The following is a 27951-nucleotide window of genomic DNA, read 5'->3' as shown; positions in this document are numbered from 1 at the left end:
CACCCTAAGTGAATTGTGAAGAACTCATTGATCCTTTTGTCTTGCCCCAACTGTCTTTGGTGATTGCTCTTTCACTCTTGCTTGGGCGTTGTCTTCACCTCAGCTCTAATCCCATGTTAATTTTAGGTATGTTCTATGCTAGAGCAATTTATTTAATTTTTTTTCCATATTAGCAATCTCATCAGCATAAAGGAAAATTGCAGATAGAACATGAATATAAATCGCAGAAGAAAAGCCAAGACAAGAGGACACAAGATGTGGCACAAGCCAGGGACAAACCCCACAATATGTGGGGAAACCCTTTGATCAAATCTTCTTTTATCTTCAAATTTCAGCAAATAAAGAGAGGGAGAGAAAGAGAAGGTACATTTACAACAGAAGTCAACACTTTGACTTGTCTAGATCTGAGCATAGATCATCTCCTATAACGATGAGATCAGTTGAATACATTCTGCTTTAACTGATACCTATCATCGTGCTGCATCTGGTCATCTAGTTGCACCACTACATACTACACCATGTTGCACTAATCATGATTATCATCATGTTGCCATGTCCATCATAATGTTGCTCAAACTAATGTGCATCATCATAGTGTTGCTACCTCTGCCTATGTATCATTGTACTGCCCATGCACATGATCTCATAGTGCTACCCATCATGCTGCTACCTCTGCCTATGTATCATTGTACTGTTCATGCACATCATCTCATAGTGCTGCCCATCATGCTGATGCCTCTGCCTTCTCATTGCTTCATCATGCTGCAATAATTTGCTTCTGTTGATATCAGCCTTAGTTACTTGCTATGGCTTGAAGCCTAGCAAAGTAGCTAGGCTATAGATCCTATTTGGCAGACTTCATAACCTATCCTTCTTTCTGTGTTAACAGGTCTCCATGTGTTAATGATTTTCCATTACAACATTGACAGGTCTCCACTACAGCATATAGGGTTTCTCAGTGTATCATGTTGTTACCATGACAGCATATAAACAGCGTGTATGATTCTTCAAGGTGCGTATAGACCCTTTATGTGATTCCATGGACTGCGTAGTGTCCCTCATACCAACGTATTAGAGTTTCTATGACAACATTAACCTCTAAGAATAGCATGTATCATCCAGCATATTTTTACAGTAGATTAAGGCATTCACTTCATGTACCTGCGGTTACCCTTCATATTATCTATGTTGCCAGATCCACATATATCAAGAGTGCAACAATTGTTGCGTGCCATGACTGCATTCCATATAGCTGCGGGTTGCTATGTTGCTGCGTTCCATTGACCGTGAATATATATACCTTTATGTATTGCGTTTAAGGTCTTCTCATGAACAGCGTTATGTGCGGCTCTTCAGGAGTAGATTCTCACATTGACTGCGACTTAGGGCAGCGTATCACTGCGGCATCCATCTACCATGGCTACCTTCTACTGCGGCTTCATCATGAACAGTCTATACCCAGCATATGAACATTACCATGAACACTTCCATTATCTGCGTGTAAGTATCTACAGGACCATGACTGCGTTGTACTGCAGCTTCATTTATATATACCCAACACATAGATTTTGTTTCGTCTATATTGATCTCTGCCCTGTGTTTAGGGCATCACGTTGGCTATATGATTTGCATGTAAGTGTCTCTATGAACTGTGCTTTTACAACAACATATATGATCCTTTATGAATAGCGTATATGATCATCTATATACAGCTATATAAATGCATCCATTGACTTCATTTAGGGCTGCTTAAAACAACGTATTAGTTCATGACTGCGTTCTCCATTTAGGGCATCATCATACTAGGCTGGCGATATCCATAGTGTATCTCCTTCTCCAAAAACCCAAGACGTGGAGAGGAGATCACTTGAAGAGAGTTTCCAAATGACTTCAAATCTTCTTATATTTATACCAAAACATATAGGTTGAATAGACATGACGTTTGGGCTTCTTGAGCCTATATAAGTTGCTAGTCGGCTAGATAATAAATCCATAATCAAAATAAATTCATATCCCCATAAATACTTATCGGAATCGGATGATCTTTAGATCAATCCTACACCTCTCGACGAGAGGGATCCAATAAAAATATCAGCTTCCATAAATGAGCTGATCCACATGGAGTTTGGCCCTAGTTGCCAATTTAACACCCTGGCATTCCATACAGCTCCAAGATACAAGGGATGTGGTGATCGATTTGATCCATCCTGATGTCCTGTTTGTGCAACTGAAAGAGGATTTTTTCCATGTCTTTTTTATAACTGGGCAGGCCCTACACTGTGACCACCATCCCCACAGAGATTTGTTCCATCACTTTGCCAAGCAGACTTTTCATTAAGAAATACAAGTAAAGGGTGTGTTTGAACTGCATAATTCTACCACGGGTATTCCCTGGATCAAGGACCCTCATCCTCCAGTTGTCGATCTCTTCCTATGGTTCACTTTCCTGTTTTATCTCCACTTCGCTTTCGAATTCCTTCGTCCGTCTCATCTCAGTATGTTGATGTTGCCTCTGCTATGAGGTGCTCGACAAGCTTACGGCCCCTGCGAGCTTCTGATGTGATCTACCCCTTGTTTTCTTGGTGAGTCGGGCCTCTCCTGCCTCGACCACGCCCTCTCGTTGCTCGAGCCATAATCTGTGCAGTGATGCTCTATGGACAGTCAAACGAAGTTAGGTCTATCAACCCTTGCGCATAATCCCATCATCATTGTTCATATAGTGACTCTCTTCCATGCTTCACCATTTGCAGGTTAAGGTAGCCCAGAGCCCATATGTGGCCAAGGGAATTAGGTTTCGAACTCGCCTCCCAGGGCTCCTCAAAGTGCCCCTCCCCCTTGCTATGGTGCAATTGCATATCAGCTCGCTGCATTTGGAGCCAAGCCCTTAGGCCCATCCAGGGCCTAGCTCGACACTTGCATTTATACCTGCTTTCAGCTCCCTCAGCCAGCAAATTCCAACCATGGGTATGCTTGCCCCTCTGTCCCGAATACCGCCTAGGGTCCCTAGCTTTGCCCTTAATACCATGCAGGTGCCCATTTTCCCAGGGTTTTCTTAGCGTTCTGCTGTCATGGTTGATATCCCGACCCCCTGCCCTCAACTGTTTTGTGCCTCTCCCTTTAGCACCCAACCCCCCAGGAATGGCAAACTCGTTATCCCCTATTCCCCTGGTCTTAGAAACTAGGTATAGGCCCGTGTATCTTCTCGACCCACCATTACCAATGTCGCTACCAAGATTCTGGTTCAATTGGGATAAAAACAAAATGCAGAGCCAGGCCATGGAACTCCCTTTCCTCCCCTAGTTTCTCCCATACAGTGCTACTCCCCATTGGGATGGCCTCTTGCCCCTCTCTTCCCCCTAGCAAAACCCCAACCAGATCATGGAATTGATACAGGAACGAGACCGAATTACATACCAAGAAATCGTTTCTTGTCTGTAGCCAAGGTGCCTTCACCCCTCTCCAACTCTGAGTTGCCTCCTGTCTCCATAGCTACCCTCACTTGCTCGACACGTCGAATGCCTTAACCTTCTCCACCACCCTTCCTTATTCCTTCCTCTGCCACCTTGCCAACCCACTATCCATGCATTCAAATCAAAGGACACTGCACCCCCTGCCTTGAGCATGTGGGGGACGACGGTAGTTATGGTCTTTGTACAACCCATATCACATCCCAGCCTGTCACCTCTAACACCGTCCCTCATCCCGATCAGGAGGTATATTAACATAATATTATTAGCTAATATATAAACTTTTGAATTCTAATTGCACCGAGAGCAAGCCTAGTATAGGGGAGATGTGTAGACATAATGTATGGACGTTTGTTAACATTTTTAAATGTTCCGATAAAAAATAAAAATAAAAAATTATATATATATATATGAATTAATTATTCAAATGAAAACACATATGAATGTAAAATGTAAAGTAACATCAAATTTCATTTTGACAATTATATTAATCTATAAAAAAAATTACGAAACAAAAATTAATAATTTGGATAAATATAAACTAATGGATTATAAGCTATAGACTCAAAGTGATATTTATATATAATATTTAATTTAATAGAAATTAAAAAATTCGTAATTTAATAATATTTTTAAAATCAATTATGATTAATAAAAAATAACCAATATTAATTTAAGGGAGTTAAATTAGACCATCAAAATTTAACATATTTATTTTACATGTGGTCCATTAAAATAATTAATATGAAATATAACTATCTATATTAATGATTTAATAAATGCAAATAGAGAGAACCATTAAACACTTTAACAATAGTTATAGTAAATAATATATATGAAAAATGTCCATGAAATTTAAAAATTATAAATAAATAAATCAAGGATTAAACATTATAATTTATAAATGGATTAATAATTAAATGTTTTTTTTTTTTTTTTGTAAGCTGGGGTGGGACTCTCCGATTTACATGTCCATTATGTACCCCTCTACAGGGGAAGGGTAGCCCAAGATTTGAACCCAAGACTTCCCGTTCGGTGAGACTTCATTTCCACGGCCCTTGCCGCTTGAGCTACCCCATGTGGACAGATTAATAATTAAATGTTAATATAACTATATTTAATAAATACAAATAGAGAGAATAATTAAACATTCTAGTAATAGTTATAGTAAATAATATATATGAAAATGTCTTTGAAATTTTTAAAAATATAAATAAATAAATCAAGAATTAAACATTATAATTTATAAATAGATTAATAATTAAAGGTTATGATATTTTTTATCAAGATTATGAATTAAGTTCCGGTAGTCTAATTAATAGCATTTTTTTGTCACTTTGATTAAAAATCCTATACAATTTTTAAAAAATCATATGTTTAATTTGCAAAAATAAAGTGTCGTAGAAGTTTTTTCAGGGTGCAAAATTCATTTATGCATTCACAACTATATTTTAAAAAACAAGAAATCACAATACAGCTAAAATTTGATTTGCTAGATTCTAACCAAAAAACAATTCAATTTAAGATAATAATTAATTTATATGTTTAAATTTTAAAATAAAAAATTAATAATTTTAAAAATAATAATCAATATTTATTTATTATATTTCTTTTCAAAATTATTAATATAAATTACTATAAATATATTATAATTTATATTAATTTATAAAAATATTATTTAATAAACAAAATATAGAATTTATATGGCTAAATTCTAATAAAAAAACAATAAAGTTTAAAATAATAATTAATTTATAAATTTTAATTTTAAAATTAATAATTAATAATTTTATAAAATAATAAATCATTATAAATATATTATAATTTATATTAGTTTATAAAAATACTATTTAAGAAACAAAATACTAATAATTAAGGATATTTGAGACATGAAATAAAAACTATAAATTATATTTCTTTTAAATTAACTTAGATTCATCTTAACTATCTACTAAATTTTTTAAAATTCAAATTTATCTTAAAAATTTAAAAAAAATAAATTCTGATAAACACAAAATTAAAATAAATCTAATTAATTTAATAATTAAAATAAAATATCATTATAAAAACTGCCACATTCATATTCAACCAAAGTATAATACTTTTAGCATTACACACTTTTAAAAAACCATACTTCATGAGAAAAGCATAATGTGAAAACCTAGTATGAAAAGACATTCATATTCAACCAAAGTATAATACTTTTAGCATTACACACTTTTAAAAAACCATACTTCATGAGAAAAGCATAATGTAAAAACCTAGTATGAAAGATTTGTTGTTTTAGAAAGGAAAAAAAAAAAACAATGAAAAGTACTAAGCCTAATATGAAAAAAAATCAATATGGTATTTAGAGCACAATATCTTGTAAAACAATTTGTTATTTCTATTTCGGAGACTCGCTGCAAACGAGGATTGTAAGAGGAAATTTATATGCCTTTACAATTGTTAAGGAAATTTTATATAATTAACAGTGGTAAATAAAGTATTAATAAAATTAGAAAAAATATAAGGTTAAGTGCACAAATTTATATAGAGATTTTGTTTTGAAAACTTAAATTCATATATATATATATATATATATATAATTTAACAATAATTTTTTAATTAAAACTACGAAATTATGGATGAAATTACTATATCTCACAAAACAACTTTTAGCAAAACCATGGGCCAAAAACCATAAAAAATGATCTAAAAAAACTCTAAATAATTATTTTCCAAAACGGGAAAACTAGCAGCCCCTGGGACCCCCTAATATTTATAATGCATATAAATCATGCAAAGAATATGACACATCAAACAATATAGACACTCCGGTTAAAAAGAAAATTTCCAAAAAAATAACATAACAAACTATGCGAAAAACTTAAAAAATTGTATAAACCATAAAAATTACTTTTCAAATTGAAACTTAAAATTTTGAAAAAGTAAAATAAATATTTAAAAATCTTTATAAAACTTTTAATAACCTCACTCTATATGTCATTTCAAATTGAAGAATTTGGAAATGAATAGAAAAAATACATGATAAAAATTGCAAAGAGCAAATAAATGTAAAAAATACATGATAAAAGTTAAGGAGCTAAAGGAATTTAGAAATGAATGGAGAAAAACAAGGAGCTAGTTGCGATTTGCAAACGCAAGTCACCCAGTGCGTTAAACAAATTTCTTCAAAGTAACTCGGAGAGAGTAATACATACTTGCCAAATGCCTCCCATGAAGCCTTCGATTTATTTATATTTGGATCCTAAAATATATATCAAATTTCATAAGGAAAGATGAAATGTTTGAACTTTGAAAATTTTTACGTCTTTTTGTTTTAAATTTTTATTCTCAATTAGTTTTTTTTATGGTAAGATTTCTTTCAGTTTCTTCACTGGACCATCTATTTGGTGAGTTGCTTGAGTTCTTCTATTAAATCATCAATCATCTAGAGAGTTGATTAAGTTCTTCTATTAAATTATCTATTAGTTAAAATATTTTATTTTGAGGTATTTGAAATGATTAAATATTTTTCTCTCCATAAATTAAATATTTATCTTTTTATTATAGAGTTTATGTTATTCATTTATCATATTTATTTTCTTATTTTTTTCAACTAAAAAATTCATGTCTGGAAGCTACATAGTTTTACCCAGGATCATAAGCAACTCTCATGCATACATAGTCCTACCCAGGATTGGACCAGAAAACTGATAGATGAATTTTGTGCATGCAGTTTTAGTTTGTTTGACTTGGAAATAGAACAAATTATGATTATTCATGTATATCAAGCCTCAACAGCGATATCTCAGATAGTTTTTAGTAATTTGGTCTGTTTCAAAATTGATAACTCATTCTCTAAATCTCCATATCTCAATGTATCAACTAGACACACATAATTACTTATTTTGATTTATACCCTTCTTTAATTAGTCATTTTATATACAAACCACTGCCTATATATATATATACCAACCACTACTTTTATATATATCATGATTAGTTACTTCTAGTATAAAATATATTAAATTAATTTATTAATTTAATAATAAATTAAATAAAATAAATTCATCTGGTAATTAGAATCTTTTGAAACCCCAAATATATTAGCATCTACCTCTCTCTATTGTATACCTCTCTCTCTTGTATAAATTCATACAGATTGATAAAATGAGTAAAGCTCAATGCTATAAGAAAAAATAAACTGCACTAAAGTAGGACGTTATGGATTCTGCAGTGATTGTATCATCTATTAAAAAAGAGAGAGGCATCCCATTACCGAACACAGTTCCACAAGTATGCACCCTATACTCCAAATATCACAAAGGCCCACAAGTATGCACCCTCACAAAGGTAGTTCCATTGAAGACCTACTGAGAAACATTAATTTTAAATAAAACAGAAACAAACAAACATTTAATCTCACTGCCATTTTCTTAAGAAAGGAATTCTCAAAAATATAAAAACTTACCTGCATTGCAGTTTGTCATTTAAAATCCATCAATTTTGCCTCGCGTCACTCACAGCTAATGTCATCTGTTTCTGATTGGCGTCTTAATTTGACGATGCTTTCAATGAGAGTTGAACTCATGACCTCCCGCTTACTAAACGGGTGCTCTAACCAACTGAGCTATGGAAGCAGACGATTTTATTAAATTTATATAACAGTTTCAACTGTGCCTTTTATATACGGATATGTTTATTCAATTGTGTTTTTACCTCATAACGGTGAAAACCTTGCTAATGGTGATGTTCAATCATTACAATGGCTCTTATATATACCCAGCGTATTCTTGCCCAAAAGAATCATCCCTCACTTGTTCAATAGACAATGGAGTTGTAATAACGCTATTATTAATTTGTTTTTGTTCAATGTCACACCGTTCAGGTTCACATGGTTGAAGTTTGAGTTTGTGTTCGGGTTTGGCAATGATTAGGTTCGGTTTATGTTCAAATTTTATGATGAAATTTGCTATTAAGTTCGTATATATATATATATATAAGAAATTAACATCAAAAATGTTATCAGAGACGTGGAAACTATAAAGATAATTTACAAGCTTAAGTTGTGACATGAGGTTATGAGTTTTGATTTATGCACTTGGTCAATAGTTATGAGATTCGATAAAGTCTCCGAACCTCAATTTTTTTTTTTAACATTCACCAGAATTCGAACCTCAAAGTTAAAGTTCGACAAACCTTATAACATAACTTCTGTTAAAATAGAGATTATATATATATTTTTAATTAACCGAGTTTTTTTAATTTTTACTTTTCCCTATAAAAACTTTAAATTATATAAACGGTTAAATATATATTCAATAGACAATGGAGTTGTAATAACACTGTTATCAATCTACTTCTGTTAAAGTGGAGGTTATGTTTTTTTTTAATTGGCCAGGTTCTTTTGGTTTTTACTTTTCCATATAAAAACTTTAAATTATATAAACGGTTAAATAAATATTACATGAACTTGCAACTTGCACTTTTTTTCGGGATAGTTTAGGTAATTTTTTTAATATAGATGGTAAAAAATGAATATTACATAAATTACCATATATATACGTATATTTTTGTATAATTTATGTAATATTTATTTAATGGTTTACGTAATTAAAGTTTTTATTAGTCAATTCAAAAAAAAACATAATTATTCTCTTAAAAAAAATTATGTAAGTTTTAAGAATGTATTATTTGATTCATATTAAAATCCAAAAGTTTGATATTTAATTTTGTAACTTTTTTAAAATGGAAAATATATTTAACTTAGTTATTATTAAAGATTTATTTAAAGCGAAGATTTTGGCCAAAAAGAACATAAGAACTGTTTTCAAGCTCCATAAAACTCTTAAGCAATGAGACCTTATGTAAAGATTAGGGATCTATGAGATTTCATGTTCATAAATCCTATATTGGTCAAATTGGTCGTCTTTTCAAAGCCAAGCTATATCAGACCATATGCAAGGATCAGGGATCTATGAGATTCCATGTTCATTCGAGAAATCTTATATTGGTCAAATTGGTCGTCCTTTCAAAGCCAGGCTAAAAGAGCACATAGTTGATACAAACCACATCCTTTTATCAAAATCAATCATAGTTTAGCACTCTTTTAAGTCCAAACATTTGATTCTTACCGATCATTCAAAAATCCTAGCCTTCGTTCATTTTTATAACTCTCGTGCTATTCGAGAAGTCCAAACATTTGATTCTTATCGATCATTCCAAAATCCTAGCCTCCCTTCCTTTTAAAAATCCTAGCCTCCGTTCATTTTTATAATTCTCGTGTTATTCGAGAATCCCTGCACTCTTTTAAGTCCAAACATTTTATTCTTATTGATCATTCAAAAATCCTAGCCTCCCTTCCTTTTTATAACTCTCGTGTTATTCGAGAAACCCTGGAACCTTAATAATTTTAATAGACGGGATGGATATAGACTTAGCCAATCTTGGAAGATCGTCATCCACCATCTTTCCAATTGATAATTTAAACTCATCTTCCTATTAATTTATTCAAATATCAATATTTTAATGGACACTAGTTGGTTGTTGAATCAATCAAATAATTATTTCATCAATACCTAATATATATATATATATATATATATATATATATATATATATATATATATATATATATATAGATATATATAAGAGGGCCCGGATGAACTCATTTGGTGTCATGCGGACAATGGTATATACTCACCTAAGTCTGGTTATTTAGCCCTGATCTCACACAAGATACCGGATTTGATTACTTTCTGGTGGAAGCCTATTTGGAAACTTATTGTGCCTCCTCAAACCAGAGTATTTTTCTAGTGTGTACTAAAAGACAAAGTTCCCACATGCGAAAACCTCATGCATCGATCCTTCCATGGGCCAAATTGGTGTACATTATGCAAAAGCTCATCGGAATCGACTTTACATCTGTTTCTGAAATGCTCAGCCCTGATTAATCTTTGGCAAAATATATCTACTACAATTCACTACACAGGGCACTGGGAAGGTGATGACATAAACAAAGCATGGGAAGGTTGGTACAATCGGCATAAAGGTTCAAAACTTCAAAGTCTCCCTTTGATTATCAGCTGGCATCTATGGCTGGCTCGAAATTGCTCTATTTTTTACAACAAACCTGTGAATTGGCCACACACTGCGGCCTGTATATTTTCAGCATATAATGAGATGCCTGATCCTCCACAAACTCGAGCCCGAAGGCCTCATACACCTCCACATATTGATAAAAATACCCCTTGGGCATATTTCAATGGTGCAGCACAACAGTAGGGATGTGGTGGTGGATTCATCTTATACATTAGTGAACATCATTACTTCAAAGTTAAGATGGGATTAGGGGCTGGAACAAACAATTTCGCAGAACTCATCACCCTTCGTCATCTCTTGCATTTCTCTTTGGGGCATAATTGCATGGGCTTAAATATCGCAGAACTCATCACCCTTCGTCATCTCTTGCATTTCTCTTTGGGGCATAATTGCATGGGCTTAAATATTTTTGGAGACTCGAAGATCATTATTAATTGGTTCAATAATATTACTGCTTGTCACATACACACACTCAGTAATATTTTGGATGAAATAAACATTTTCAAGGCTCAATTTAATAATATCACATGCAATCATATTTACAGGGAACATAACAGTTGTGTTGACGAGCTATCCAAGGAGGCCACGGTACTTCCCAGAGGAGAGTGGATGATCCAGGAATAGCGAGGGACAAATGAATACCGCTACTATCATCGCCCATACATAGATCTGCATTATCACAGGGCAGAGAGCCCATGATCTGGTTTTTTGGAAATCTTTTGAGAAATGTTTTTTTTTTTTAATTTTGTATATATTATACAGGATATTTATGTATGGCCCTGCGTGGCACATGTACAAACATATACAAGGCTCCTATTATATTTCAAATGAACATCCTGCGTGGTGTTCTGGACAATATACAGTTTTTTGAAGAACCTTCAAAATTTTGACTGAGCCCTCTGGGGCTAGACAGATACAGCATATGCAAATCGCATCTACAATATGTAATTTTTCAAAGTTAATGAAAGATTACGATTTTTCCAGTGGAAATATATATATATATATATATATATATATATATATATATATATATATATATATATATATATATATATATATTATTTTCATTTTTTCTCATTTGGTCAACTTGACAGTTTCTTATTTTATTCATTTATTTATATATATTTAATTCTTATTCCAATCTTTTTTTTTGTAAGTCAAAGTTCTATTCATTCATCAAAAAAGAAGTATATCGATGTCAAAATGCAGGCAGTATCACACCTACCAAGTTTGTTGAAATGGCATATAAACATAAGTACAACTAGAGACATAGTCTATAACTTAAGAGGCCAAAAGCACCAAAATACAAATAAGACAAGTAGAACACCTGCAATCATGCTCACTCATAAGAGGTAATAGAGGCCGGATTATTCAAACCAATATTATTTTATCACTATTTCAATTTTTAGTTTATTAAAAAAGTTAATTCTTTTCTTTCGAACAATTTCTAATTCAAACATCTAATTAATTTTTATTTTAAGTTTATTATATTTAATTATGTCAAATTTTATCACTATAAATTAACTTAAATTATTATTTTAAATTATTGAATTATTAATTCTAATTTTTAGCTAACCCCCCTTGTTTGACTACCATTATTTATTATTATTTTTTTAATTTTATTAACTATTGTTCTCAATTAATTCTTATATTTTAATTCTTATTTTTCACTCATTCTCAATGTTTCAATTCTAAATTAATTATTTAATAATTTTATATATTAATTTTCCACCCATTTCTTATTTCATATATTCAATTATTCAATTTTTAATAGATTTGGTCAAATTTTAATTATTATCTCTGAATAATTGTAATTAACTTTGACCCTTATCCCAATGAATATTAATTCTTTTCTCCTATAAAAAGGCTTTTGAGCTCTCATTTACTCACGAACCTCTCTAGTCTCTGATTATGGATGGAGTAACACTCCGAAACGTTGGAATGTATTGTAGCATCATAATTCTCCTCTGCACACAATCCCGCAAGTGATGGTACCTGATATCAATGTGCTTGGACCTGTCATGAAATACTAGATTCTCAGAGAGTTTGATAAAAGTCTGATTATCACAATAAATAATTGGCAGATCCATCTCCTGACTAAAAAGGCCATAAGTATTTTCCTCATTGATACTTGACTTGCAACCATGTATTCGGCCTCTGCTGAGTTGAGTGCCACAAACTTTTATTTCTTGCTATACTAGGAAATAATTTCAGACCCAACACTAAAGATAGCACCTACAATACTTTTCATGTCTAATTAACTCCCTACCCAATCTGCATTAGTGAATCCTTGGAGCTCCACTCCCTTTGTCCTCTTGTACCATAACCCGTAGTTGGTTGTGTCTCTGAGGCACCTCAACACATGCTTTGTTGCCTTCCAATATAACTTGGTAGGCTTCACCATGGCTTGACTCAACGTATTAACTGCATAGCATATGTCGGGACTTGTGTTCACCAGATACATCAAGGATCCCACAAGTTGTATGTAGGTGGTAGCATCTACTGCCTCTCTTGAAGAAGTACTCTCCTTCCTTCGGCTTCTAACTCGAGGTGTGTCCATAAGGTTGCAGTTCTCCATGTGAAATCTCTAAAGTATTTCAAAGGCATACTTTTGTTGACTCACAAATAACTCACCATCACCATGCCATACTTTTAGCCCAAGGAAGTAATGCATCAGTCCCATGTCCTTCATCTCAAATTCTCTTGCAAGATCCTCTTTGCAAGAGTGGATCAACTTCTCGTCCCTTGTAAGTATCATGTCATCAACATACAATACCAAGATAGGAAACATTTTCATCTACCACAATGTGATAGAGATTGACATCTGCCTCACTTTTGGTGAATCTGAATCCACTTAGATATGTTTCAATCTAAGTGTACCATGCTCAGGGTGCCTGTTTAAGACCATACAAGATTCTCTTGAGTCTACACACATGTGTCTCTGTGTCATATGTATCAAATTCCTCTGGTTTTTCTATGTAAATTTCTTCCTCCACAACACCATTAGGAAAGGAAGCCTTCACATCCATCTAATGGATCTTCCAACCCATTTGTTCAGCCAATGCTAGAATAGTTCTGATCGAGCAATATCTTGCAACTGGTGCATATGTTTCCTCATAGTCCACTCCCTCTATGTATGAGAAGCCCTTGGCCAAAAATCTGGCCTTATACTTCTCGATGCTCCCATAAATTGCATGCTTCACTTTGTAGATCCACCTAGTGTAGAAAATCTGATGTAGGTTAACTTGATAATGCAATATAAATCAAAGCAGAATATTATAACCTACTTCTACTATCAATTTGCGGAAGCTTAAAGATCAAGTTGAAAAATATAACCAGAAGAAGAAGAATCAATACACAATACACATGAGAATACTTTGGGGAAATCCTCAGCTAAAAACCCCACTATCTGTATTATCATACAAGGCGGAAATACATAGGAATCATACAAAGCCTTAGCTCTCATAGCTATCCAGCTCTCAGTACAATCCTCACAAATGCTCACAGGCAATCTTGGCTTCTCACCAGCCTTCTCCTCTGCCCTCCAAGCTCCTATTTCCTTGCGTTGTTCCTCTGGGATGATTCTCCTTCAACCAAGTGGAAAACTCATCTACCAAGTGGATGATCACCTGATCTCACACACTATTAGAACAGCGCAATCCTCAAGGAATGATCATTTGACTGCATGCATGATTTTTCTTTATAAGAAAACACATGCAACTGATAGTACATTGTCCTTGACTTTAATCTCAATTAGGTCTTTCTCATAATAGACATGCATGAGTTTCTGATGAGGGAATCTTCAGTTAACTGGAGTAGCACTAATTGAGTGCATGCATGCATCAACTGACTGTTAACTCTCTATTAGTTCCTCAAACAGTTTGGAACTAATTTAACTGGACTTAACTCAGTAAAATGAGTTAACTAATTACAACTCAAATATAACTCAATCTTATCTCCTTAATTTAAGGCTTATCTCCTTAATTTAAGGGATAACTCTTGCATGACTTCAGAAAGACTTCTAACTTGAATTTCTCCAATCAATTAAGTCAAAATAACTTAATTAATTATTTCCAAGTAGTTGTTAAGACTAAATTCGATTTTAATTCACAATTTAATTCAATGACAAATTAAATTGGAATATTCTTGTTGGCACATTTCAACACTCCCTCTCAACAAGAAAGGGATTATCTTTCACCCCGATCCTGTCTCTGTGGAACTCGAATTTACACTTTGACAATGCCTTTGTCAAAACGTCAGCATCTTGCTCCTCTGTCGAAATATACTGCAGCAACATGATCCTCGCATCATCAGCAGCTTGCTTTACCTTGTAAAGGTAATGGGAACTCACAACTGACTTGTTCTCCAGTCTCGGAACCACGTCCCAAACATTGTTACGAACTATGAAGTCATACTCCTCCACCATAGCATCAACCCAAATCGACCACTGCACTGCTTCCTCACAGGAAGATGGCTTGGTCTCAACACATTCCCCAGCAAGGGCCATGTATCCAGTGTACCTCTCAGGCGACCTTATTTGTCTACGCTGAGAAGATGGTGCTCCCCCATTCTCTCTCGCATCCTCCAACAATATGTCAGCTTCTTTTGTGTGCTTCCATCCATCTCTGGAAGACTCTACTTGAGTGGATGTCTCCACTCCTGGAACCTCTACATGCAGCTACTTTGCATCAGTTTGAGGCACCTCCTCCTTAGGAACCAACAATTCCTCCATAGCCTATACTTGGAGCTCCCTCTCAAGGGAAACTCACCTGGCCTTCTGCTCATCGAACTTGAGATCTCTGCAAACCACTGTCCTCTAACTGGTAGGAAAGTACACCCAATAGTTGTGAGGTGTATCAGTGTACCCCACAAGTATCCCCAACTCTGTTGTCGGCTCAAGCTTCTTCCGTGCACCCTTTGTCCCATGGCAATATACCGATGAACCAAAGATCCTGAGGTGACCCACATCTGGTCTCTTACCGGAGAAAGCTTCCTCTGGTGTCTTCATCCCAAGTATGCGATGCGAGCTTCTATTCCACAAATAGAACACTTTGTTGCATGCCTTAGCCCATAGGTGAAGTGGTAGGCCTTGGTCATGCAGCATTACCCATGCTGCCCCTACAATAGTTTTGTTCTTCCTCTCGGCCACCCCATTCTATTGTGGGTTATGAGGTGTTGTCAACTCTCGTTTAATTCCTTCTGCTGCATAGAAGCCCTTAAACTCTTGAGAGACATATTCTCCACCATTGTTGCTTCTCAAGGCCTTGATCTTCTTCCCTGACTCTTTCTCGACCAAAGCTTTGAACTCACAAAACTTTGGGAAGGTTTGGTCCTTCTTCTGCATGAAATAAATCCAGCATTTACAAGAATAATCATCAATGAAAATCACATAATACCTTTTCTTCGATGTGGATGCCATCGAGAATGGTCCACACACATGAGTATGAACTCTCTCTAAGATAGCCTTTGCTCGACTGTCTCGATCATGAAAGGAAGACTTGTGTAAAAATTTCTCTATATATCAGCTACCTCTGATACCATGTATAATTTCCTCTAAATTCTCTACAAATCTACCGTTGAGATCTATGTAGAAAATCTGATTGTAGATTAACTCAATAATGCACTATATCAAAGCAAAATACTATAATCTACTACTACTATCAAACTTGCGGAAGCTTAAATATCGAGCTAAATTAGAGCTGAACAGACATAACCATAAGAAGAAGAATCAATGCACATGAAACAAAGAAAATACTCAGGGGAAAGCCTCAGCTAAAAACCCCACTATCTGTATTATCATACAAGGTGGAAATACATCAGAATTATACAAATCCTTAGCTCTCATAGCTAGCCAGCTCTCAGTACAATCCTCCTGGATGCTCACAAGCAATCAAAGCTTCTCACAAGCCTTCCTCTCTACCCTCCAAGCTCCTATTTCCTTGCGCAGTTCCTCTGGGATGATCTCCTTCACCTAGTGGAACACTGCTCTAACACATTGTCAGAACTGTGAAATCCTCAAGGAACCTTGTTCCTTCTGCATGCATGAGTTTCCTTTATAGGAGAAAACCTACAACTGATAGTACACTGTCCTTGACATTTAGCTCAACTGGGTCTTTCTCAGAATAGACATGCATGAGTTTCTGATGAGGGAATCTTCAGTTATCTGGAGTACACTAGTTGAGTGCATGCATGCATCAACTGACTGATAACTCACAATTATTTCCTCAACCAGTTTGGAACTAATTTAACTGTACTTAACTCAGTAAACTGAGCTAACTAATTACAACTCAAATATAAATCAATCTTATCTCCTTAATTAAGGGATAATCTCCTTAATTTAAGGGATAACTGTTGCATGACTGCGGAAAGACTTCTAACTTGAATTTCTCCAACTAATTAATCCATAATGAATTAATTAATTATTTTCAAGAAGCTAGTGAGACTAAATTCGAATTTAATTCACAATTTTATTTCAAGGACAAATCAAAATAGGAATATTTTGGATTCTATTTTTATCATTTCTTGTTGCTATTTTCAACAACTTGGTGTACTTTCCCAAGGTACAACCTTTGCATGTGTCAACTTGCTCAAGTTTACCTTTGGGAAGTCCTGTAGATATCTGTTGCATTATCCTCAAAGCCCCATGATGCAAATGGCCCAACTGCCTGTGCCACAACTCGCCAATGTCTTGGCTTTGCACCAATTCTACTTTCGTACTTAATGTTGCACAATCATCTACCTCTAGTTTATAGAGATTCTTCACCCAAATCCATATCCTCTTGGTCTGACTCGTGGCTATGTTTCTTAGGAACGCCTTTCCTTTACTGAAGACAACATCGTAGCCTTTGTCCTCCAACATCACAACCAATACCAAATTCTTCTTTAGTCCAGGCACATACTTCACATCTATCAAGGTGATAGGAGCTCCATGCTCCCTCTGAAAAGCAATCGTGCCCACTCCTGAAACACTATACCTTCCATCGTCACCTATCTCTATGCACATCTTGAGGTCTTTCTGCTCCAAGGCACTGAATAAACTTTTATCACCAGTCATGTGGAATGAGGCTCCACTATCAAGATACCAGACACAACCCATCATCGATGACACCATGCATGCGATAAGGGTAAAGTTCATTTCAAACTGAGAGGCTAATGCCTCACCTTTCGATCCTTCTGAGGATCCCTTCTTGGATTTATTTGATGGGCAATTAGTCGCATAATGTCCCATCTCATGACAATTAAAGCATCTTACTTTCGACTTGTCACCCTTCTTCCCTCCATGAGAAGAATTCAATTTGGAATGAGAAGCCTTCCCCTTACCTTTCCTTGCCTTACTTTCTAAGGCCAAATTTTCTTCATCATCATCCTTGGATGAAGAACCATCTCGTGTGCTCCTCTTGATCTCCTCTTGCATAAGATCCGACCATAGTCGTTCCCAATCCAACAGTTTCTCCCTTCCATTCACAGAGTCCTAGTAGCTATTCTAACTCTTTGGAAGGCCAAGGAGAGCGAGGCTCACCATATCTTCATCAGCAGTAGTTATTCCCACACTGCCAAGCTCATCTCTACATGTGGTGAGCTTGTTCAGATATGTGGAAATAGTATCGCCCTTCTCCATCTTAATTCTTCGAAGCTTATCCTTGAGCGCCAATTTCCTCTGGTCACTACTATTCTGGTAGAGGTCCTTCAATGTCTTCCACATTGAAAATGGAGTATCCTTCCCATGGGGACTCGAGACAATATGGTCCCGAACTCCCTTAAGGATGATCTGTCTCGCCTTCACCACACACTTCTTCCACTCAGCCAACTCTTATGCATTAGTTGAAGTTGGCTTTGGGATTTCTTGATCAATGAATTCCTTCAAGCCATTGTCTTCTAATACATCCTCCATTCTATCTTTCCATGCTATATAATTCGAGCCACCTTCCAAGGCATACTCGAGTCTCAAGCCATAGAACACCATTGGCCAACCTTGAAGTATGATATGAATTCGATTTGCACCTGCAACCCCGAACTTCAAACTTCAAAATCTCTTCTTAGTATACTATTCACAGCTCCGATACCATGTAGAAAATTTGATGTAGGTTAACCCGATAATGCAATATAAATCAAAGTAGAATATTATAACCTACTTCTACTATCAATTTGCGGAAGCTTAAATATCGAGCTGAACAATATAACCAAAAGAAGAAGAATCAATACGCAATACACATGAGAATACTTTGGAGAAAGCCTCAGCTAAAAACCCCACTATCTGTATTGTCATACAAGGTGAAAATACATAGGAATCATACAAAGCTTTAGCTCTCACAGCTAGCCAGCTCTCAGTACAATCCTCACAGATGCTCACAGGAAATATTGGCTTCTCACCAGCCTTCTCCTCTGCGCTCCAAGCTCCTATTTCCTTGTGTTGTTCCTTTGGGATGATTCTCCTTCAACCAAGTGGAAAACTCTACCAAGTGGATGATCACCTGATCTCACACACTGTCAAAACTGCGCAACCCTCAAGGAATGATGATTTGACTGCATGCATGAGTTTTCTTTATAAGAAAACACATGCAATTGATAGTACATTGTCCTTGACTTTAATCTCAACTGGGTCTTTCTCAGAATAGATGTGCATGAGTTTCTGATGAGGGAATATTCAGTTAACTAGAGTAGCACTAGTTGAGTGCATGCATGCATCAACTCACTATTAACTCTCTATTAGTTCCTCAAACAGTTTGGAACTAATTTAACTGGACTTAACTCAGTAAACTGAGTTAACTAATTACAACTCAAATATAACTCAATCTTATCTCCTTAATTTAAGGCTTATCTCCTTAATTTAAGGGATAACTATTGCATGACTTAAAAAAGACTTCTAACTTGAATTTCTCCAACTAATTAAGTCAAAATAACTTGATTAATTATTTCCAAGTAGCTGTTAAAACTAAATTCGATTTTAATTCACAATTTAATTCAAGGACAAATTAAATTGGAATATTCTTGTTGCCACATTTCAACACCTCGAACCAACTAGTGACTTATTCTTTGGTCTTGGCACCACCTCCCATACACTTTTCTTCATGATGGAGTCATACTCCTCCACCATGGCATCAACCCACATTGGTTGAGAAATTTCTTCCTAAAATTAAGAAGAATCTGATTCAATGAGTTTTTCCATGAGAGCCATATATCCAGTGTACCTGTCTGGTGACCTCCTCTGCCTGCCCTGAGATGTAGGAGGTCCTGCATGCTCCTGTGCATCCTGTACCAATATATCAGCTTCTTTTGTTATCTTTCTCCCCTCTCTAGAATATTCTGGTTGAGTGGGTGCCTCCACTCAACCTCCTGTCTGCTCCTCTGCATGTGGCTGCTCCACAACCTACTAAAGATCTACATGAGGCTCCTCCTTTGGAACTAGAAGCTCCTCCTCCAGTAGGATACTTAGATCTTGCTCTAGAGAGCATCTCATAGCCTTCTCCTCATCAAATTTGATATCTCAGCTCACTATTGTCACCCTGAGTGAGGGAAAATACACCTGTTAATTATGTGGTGTCTTCATGTATCCTACAAAGACTCCCATCTCCATTGTAGGCTCAAGTTTCTTCTTGTTATCTTTGGAGACATGACAGTACATAGTAGCTCCAAAATTTTTGAAATGAGATGCATTTTGCTTCCTCCTAGAGAAAGCTTCTTCGGGTGTGATCATGCCAAGTATTCTATGAGGGTTCTTGTTCTGAAAATAAGCTATGGTGTTGCACGCTTCTACCCATAGATGTCATGATAACCCGTGATCATGCAACATGGCTCTTATTTCTCCCATTATGCTTATATTCTTCCTTTTAGTGACCCCATTTTTATGTGGGTTATGGGGTGCTATAAGTTCTCTTCTAATACCCTCTTTAGCACAAAACTCCTTGAAGGTGTTACATAAATATTCTCCTCCATTATCACTTCTCAGGGCTTTCAATTTTTTACCAATCTCATTTTCAATCAATGCTTTGAATTCAATAAATTCTGAGAAAAATTCATCCTTCTCCCACATGAAGAAGATCCAACATTTTCTAGAAAAGTCATCAACAAAATCATAAAATAATTGTGTTTTGTTGTAGAGGCTGTAGAAAATGGTCCACATACATCAGAGTGGACTCGGTCCAAGATTGCTCCAGCTCTGTTATGTCGACCCTATAAGGTGGATTTGACATATTTCCCCAATATGCATCCCTTGCAAACATCATGTTGGTCAAGGGTGTATTTTGAGAGACCAATGGTCATTTGCTTCATGATTTTTAAGGCTCCATGGTGTAAGTGTCCCATGCTCTTGTGCTAGAGTTCTCCAACATCTCAACTCTGCAATTCTCTTGCCTTACTACTCAGTGCATCACAAGCTTCCACTGCAAGTTTGTATGGGTTCTTCACACGAACTCCAATTTGTTTCACCTACCTGGTACCTACATCTCTCAGAAAGGTTTTCCCTTAACTGAAAACAACATCATAACCACGATCCTCCAATACATCTACATAGATCAAGTTCTTATTCAGCCAAGTTACATACATAGCATCTTTCAGATGAAGATGGGAACCTGACTCCCTCTTAAAGGTTACTGTACCAATTCCTTTGGTACTATACCACCCATCATCCCCAAGTTCTATGTGCATTTGGAGATCATTCTCCTCTAGGCTACTAAAGATTTCTTTGCATCATGTCATATGGAACGAGGCACTTGAATCTAGATACCACACACTCCCCATTACAGTGCTTGTCATGCATGCAATCAAGATGAAGTATAATTCAAATTATGAGGCAAGTGCTTCACTTCCTGCTCCTCCTGAAGGCTTCTTGTGTGGACACTTTGTTGTATGGTGCCCAAATTCATGGCAATGAAAAAATTTTATATTGTTTAAGTCCTTATTCTTGCCATTTTCTGGCTAGCCTCTAGTTTGATTTGGGCCTTCTTTCCATTTCCTTTCTTTCCCTTCCCAACCAAGGAAAAATTATCTTCCTCCTCAGATTTGGATGTCACTCTATCTCTAGTGTTTTGTTGAATTTCTTCTTGCACCAAATCGGACCAGAGTCTCTCCCAATTTAGCAATTTGTCCCTTCCATTTAAAGAGTCTTGTTAGTTGTGCTAGAATTTTGGAAGGCCTAGGAGAGCTAGGCTCACTAGTTCTAAAGAGGGAATATTTTTTCCAACTCCTCCAAGCTCATCTTGACCTAGAATGAACTTGGAGAGGTAATGTGGAATGGTTTCTGTTGGGCCTCAAAATAGTCCCTATTTTCACTCCATTATTCACCAATATCTTCACATTTTACCTTCATGTCACCTCCATTCCACCTCCATATCATTACATTTACCTCATTATTGGGTTATAACAATGCTTTTCCAAAGTTTATTAATTCTTAACATTTTTAAGTGAATTTATGGCTAAACTTTAGAAAATAATATGCTTATACTTATACCTAACAATTAGAATGAGTTTTTTGACATGTGTAGGTACAAAGGAAGCTTCCAGGGCATCTTTATGTGGCCTTGAATGATCAAATTCGAATTTGATAAGATAAGCCTCATGGAAAAGATCATGATCTCATGGAGAAGATCATGGACCTCATGGAGGAAATCATGGAGGATAGGGTTATGTGTCTAGATGGTTGAGAAATGTATGGAACTAAAGAGAGATTAGTGGATCATCATTATGAGTTTGTTATCTCATCTCATTGTATAAATATGAGTACCTCCTCCAACCAAAGGGAGGACTCTTAGAGCATGTATCCAACTTATGATGGAATAGAATAAAGCTTCATTTTACATATATTTCCATTATGTAGTTTTAGATTTAATTTTCCTTAATGTAGTATATGGAATAGCTTGTCACTTTATTCTTAGGAGAATTGAGCTCACTCTAGAAGGATCAAAGGAACATGTTATTTCATATTAGATCTTATTTCATTTAATTGCTTATATGCTTGAGGATTTGTTTGTGATTGATGAATGAGTTTTAAATTAGAATCTTATCAAGCATATGAGAGGATAACCAAGGGTCTAAGTTAGGATCTCTCTCTCCATTTGATTTGCATGATAATTGAAATTCATTCTTTTTGCTTTTATGTTTCAAGTATCATATGAGGAGATAACCAAGAGTCTAAGTTAGGCTCTCTCTCCATTTGATTCATATGATAATTGAAATTCATTCTTGTGCTTTTATGTTTCAAGTCATTTCATTTCTTATGCTTATGAATGAATCTTAGTTTAGTTTGGATTAGTACATGAGAGGACAATCAAGAGACTAAGTTAGTCTCTCTCTCTACTTGAATCTGAACAATAATTAAGTTCATTCTCTTGTCTTCATTTCAAGTTTTTAGTTTCATGTAATCAATGATTTATCTATGATACTGTAGGGAAGGACAACCAGGACCTCCTTAGTTAGGAGCCTCTTCCCTTGCATCTTATATTGAATCGTAAATAATTTAGCTAGACATAGAGTTAGTTGCCTACTCCTGCATATATTTTGCTGGCATCATCACAAGCTTACGAGTTTCCCTGGTTGATAATTTAATGCAGCAATTTAAGCCCAATAAATTGCCCAACATTTTGGCGCCGTTGCCTTGGATGGTGCTAAGGGATTAGGCATTAGAAATTTAATTTAGTACTAGTATTTTTCTTTAGACAAAATAATTTGTGAAACCTAGTGACAGCAGGATCTTCACAAAGGAGTTTTCTGATGTTTTAGTGTTTAGCTAGTTTTAAATTTCATCTTTTCAAAAAAAACCCCCCTGCATAAATAAAAACAAATCAAGCGATTAGTATGCTCTCTTCCTGCGCTTCGTGTGATCAGGAAAATCATAAATCTATTGATTTTGTTCAAATAAAAATACTCTTGCTGGAGAACTAATTGCAAAAAGACAAGAATTTTGTGAATGAAAAAAAACATCTTTAAATTTTTAGATGAAATTTAGTTTTTTTAATTTTCGATTTAAAAAAATAAAAAATAAAACATTTAGTTTTTTAGTTTTAGATTTAAAAAATATAAAATTTTAGTTTTTAATTTTAGATTTAAAGAAAAAAATAAAAAAAAAATCCACAAAATAATAATAATATATGTATCATAACACATATTATTGCCCTAAAACTGCTTCTGCTTGGCTAAGAGCTCGTCTTCCTCGGACGTAAGGAAACAGGTTAACGGCCCAAGACCCAGAGGCATCTGGCAGGAGTGAAAGCCTGCTCCCTTACAGACCACCAGCGGGTTATTTCAGGTGGCGTGGTTTTCCTTGATAACAGTGATGTGTCAACTGACATTCGCGGATAGCAGCCAGAGATGGCTGTCCTCACTGTTGGTTTGACAAACTGAGTTTGATAGGTTTTTCCACCTTTTGAAAAAAAAAAAAAAAAAAACACATATTATTATTATTAAAAAAAAAAAAAAAAAACTAACCATTTTTTTTGTTATTTTTAGATATTAAAAAAAATAACCATTTTCTTTATCCTGGGTTGATCGCCCTCGTATTCTTCACGGAGCCGCAATAAGAAGAAGAAACAGAGCGTGTTGTCGGAGTTCAATTTCCGGGAAGCGATAATGATCAGGAACAAGATGTGTATGAGAGCACGGAATGGCGTAGACCTCCCCCAACTAGCTGATCTCTGCTTTCTCCGATGAGGATAACGAGCCTGCATGGCTCGACATTCCTTTTCCGCAGCAAAAAAAAAAACCTATTTGAACGAAGCCCCGCCCTGCAAAATTTATGAAGTTAGATAGATAGCCTCAGCCAACTGCTGTAGCCTCTTTTTATTTATAAGCAAAGGGCAGTCTCGAGCAAAGCTCATGTACATATAGAAATTCGTATGGTTATTGCGTACTGTAGTACAAGCTCCGCATATTAGTTTTGGGCATTGCCTTGGGTTTTAGATCTCCAGTATTGCAGAATCTGGGTGTCGTAGTGAATTTCTATACACTTTGTACATAAACATTGTACAAGGGCGGCCGTTTAAAGGTTTTTGCTACCCCGTGTTCAGATCCTTCCCGGTGTTGCAGACCCTGCCCGCCATATTTGGTTTGTGTGTTTATTTATTTGGTGATAATGGTGGGATCGATAGAAATTGTGTTTGAAGTTGGAGCGTGCCGAGGGGATTGGGTCGCCTGTTCTTCTTCTCAGAGGAATAAAAATGGCCGCCTGTTTTGGGTTTGAGAAAATGGCTGTGAGGATCAGAGAATTTGATCCTGAGAAGGATGTTGAGAAAGTTGAGAAGCTAGAATTACAGTGCGAAGTGGGGCAGAGTGGGGAAGTTTCTCCTTTCACGAATTTAATGGGCGACCCATTCTGCAGGGTCCGTCATAGCCCGGCTTATATAATGCTGGTTGCTGAGATTGGACAACAAAGAGAGATCGTGGGACTGATCACAGGCTGCATCAAAACTGTTGTGTGCGGTAGAAACATTCCGGCTGAAGACGCGCTGAAAGAATCTTCGAATCCCAGATATACAAAAGCAGCCTACATTCTTGGTCTTCGAGTCTCGCCAAGGCACAGGCGTTTGGGAATTGGGTTGAAGCTAGTCCAAACACTTGAAGCATGGTTGAAAGAAAATGGAGTTGCGTATGCATACATGGCCACTGAGAAGGATAATAAGGCATCTATCAAGCTTTTTACAGAGAAATGCAATTTTTCTAAGTTCAGAACACCAGCCATTCTCGTCCACCCCGTCCATGCCCACTCCAAACGAACGCCCTCGTTAAAATCTTGAAGCTCAACGTTGAACAGGCCGAAGCCCTTTACAAGCATAGGCTTGGTACCAGGAAATTCTTTCCCGCGGACATTGAGGCAGTGGTGAGCTTGGTGCGATTTTTGCTTACCGTTTGTTGTTTTTTTTTATTTTTTTATTTTTTATTTACAACTAAAAAAATATAAAAAAAAATCAACATAAATAATAAATTAAAAACAATTGTTTTTAATTTGTTATTTAAATAAAAAAATTGTGTTGTTTGTTATTTAAATAAAAATAAAAAATATTTTGTGTTGATTTATTTAATATTTTGGATAAAAAATAAAAATCAAAACAACACAAAATAATTTTTATATTTAATTTTAATTAAAAAAAAGGATTTTCTTATTTTTATTTTATTAAAAAAAACAACTAACTTCATTTTAGTAAATAAAATTTTGTTGATTTTATAATTTAAAAAAAAACATTTCAACTTAAATAATAAATTAAAAAAATTTTATGTTTTTTTAATTTGTTATTTAAAAAAAAATAAAATCTAAAGCAATAAATAAAATCAACATAAAAATAAAAAATAAAAAAATTAGGTTTTCATTTATTTTAATATTTTCTTTTTAAAATTTCTTGTTTAAAAAAATAATTAAAAAAATAATTAAAAAATAAAAAATAATTAAAAAAATAATAATAATAAAAAATAATTAAAAAAAAGAGGTTCACAAAATTCACACAGCTTTGAAAATAAAAAAAATGGAATATTTGGAAACGAATTTCAAAAACCGATTTATCAAACATTGGGGGATTCTTGTTCAATAGCTTCAAGTTGGCATTAACTCATCACAACATTCTGTTAAACGCTTTTATGTGACATACTAATATGCAGAACAGAACAGATATTTCTCATGTCAATCTTTTTGCAAAGTACATTTCATAAACAGGGAGTATTATTTTTCATGGTTGTTTTTAAGAATGGATTGAAACTGATATCATGAATTGAGTTACTTTCAACACTTTGATTTTTCTTAAAGCTGTTTTATTTGGTACGAAATTTTTGCGTAAGAATCATGAAGGAAATGCGCAATTCTTCTTGAACAAACTTATGTTTTCTTTCGGCCAAGTTTTTTTTACAAGTTACAGGATAACAAAGTGATCATTAAGGAGATTACATTGTGACGACAATTAGTCTTCCAAAGACTACATTCATGAAAATTCTGAAGACAAATCCATGTCCACAACCACTACCTTGCACTTCCCTTTTTGAAAAAGATTTTGAATCCCACCAATTGTACATCCATAAAGCAAGACATTTCCATATCCATTTTTCACAGCAAGAGTTCTACACCATGCATTTCCTTACATCCATTCCTTACAAGCTTATTGCCATTTTCATTGTCATTACCATTTCCCTTCATTTCCGCCAATAAGACCCTGCTTGAGTCAAAGTCCTAGAGTCTAAGTATCATTGAAAAAACACCTAGAGGCTTGCATGCCTTAATGGCAAGTACTCTTGCCAATGAACAATGGGAGTACATTAATATCCCTTGTTCATTGGATTTTGTAGGTGACTCGACCACGACAAATTTATTCGTACCTACAAAGATGTGTTAGGCATCTTGACTCCCATTGGAATCAATGGTGGGAGCTCTTGTGTTGGCTAGGGGCATTCATTAACGGCCACTAAGTCAACAACTTCTTGCTATGTTCGACATCGATACATTTAATCACATAGTAAGATTTGTGCCATCGAGCGTTGAAGACTTGAAGACCCATATTTTGTAGCAGATGAAGCCAATTTCTTTTCATTGTTTTTCAGTTTGTCATCACTTGAGGACAAGTTAATCAATAAGGCTGGGAGGGAAATGTAACTTATATATATTTTGTATACCTTCCAAGCCTTATAGATTTTCAGCCATATTTAGCAGACTCATCGGATTCATCATCCAACAGCAGATACAACTTTCAGCCATGTTTAGCAGACTCCTCAGATTCATCATCTAGTAGCAGAGGATCCAACAGCTGATACGACAATACAGATCCATCCTTCATCCACCATTTTCACAACCAAGTAAAGAAGACCATGAACAACAGTTTTTGCAGCCACACGTGCACAACTCTCATCCATTTTTGGAAGGGTAAGTTAAGGTATGATATTTTCTAACTTTTAACCATTAAATTCCTTGAAAAGTTAGAATAATAATTTTTGGAAAAACTTCACTTCCTTTCCCCATTTCACATAACTGCCCAAACCATCCGTTTAAGGGGAAAGATACATTTACATACATGCTTTGTCACATTCATATTCACATTCATATATCACAACCCCACTTAACCCCACTTACCTTCAAAATATATTCACTATTACATGAGCATACAAATGGCTTTGTCGAAAGTATTTAGAAGTTAATTGGATGCCAAAACAATCATGGTTGTTACACAAGAACCAACCATGACGCATTCCAACAAAAATACTCTGCCACTATTACATGAGCATACAAATGGCTTTGACAAAAGTATTTAAAAGTTAATTGGATGCCAACACAATCATGGTTGTTACACAAGAACCAACCATGATGCATTCCAACAAAAATACTCTGCAATAAAAATCACATTATCAATATGCAAAGATCATACATTGAATGCAACAAACAAAATATGGTTGAAACACAAGAACCAACCAAGTTGTAGTTCATCAAAATAACGCT

The 27951-nt window shown here is 35.1% G+C and overlaps 1 non-coding gene and 1 pseudogene across 1 annotated transcript; one reads left to right on the top strand and one right to left on the bottom strand.

The window, feature by feature from the left end:
- Positions 1–8018: 8018 nt before the first annotated feature.
- Positions 8019–8092, bottom strand: TRNAT-AGU (transfer RNA threonine (anticodon AGU)). The gene has a single exon. It is a non-coding gene; the product is annotated as a tRNA-Thr (tRNA).
- A 16635-nt stretch (positions 8093–24727) lies between these two features.
- The window catches only part of LOC149176104 (putative N-acetyltransferase HLS1 pseudogene), a 33897-nt pseudogene continuing 30673 nt past the window's right edge, over positions 24728–27951 (top strand).

This window comes from Pinus tabuliformis, chromosome 4_1, assembly GCF_031772625.1.
Source record: "Pinus tabuliformis cultivar Carrire ecotype Pingquan chromosome 4_1, CPIR1, whole genome shotgun sequence".
NCBI classification, from domain to species: domain Eukaryota; kingdom Viridiplantae; phylum Streptophyta; class Pinopsida; order Pinales; family Pinaceae; genus Pinus; species Pinus tabuliformis.
The sequence above is the reverse complement of the archived record's forward strand: the minus strand, read 5'-3'. Positions and strand labels throughout refer to the sequence as shown.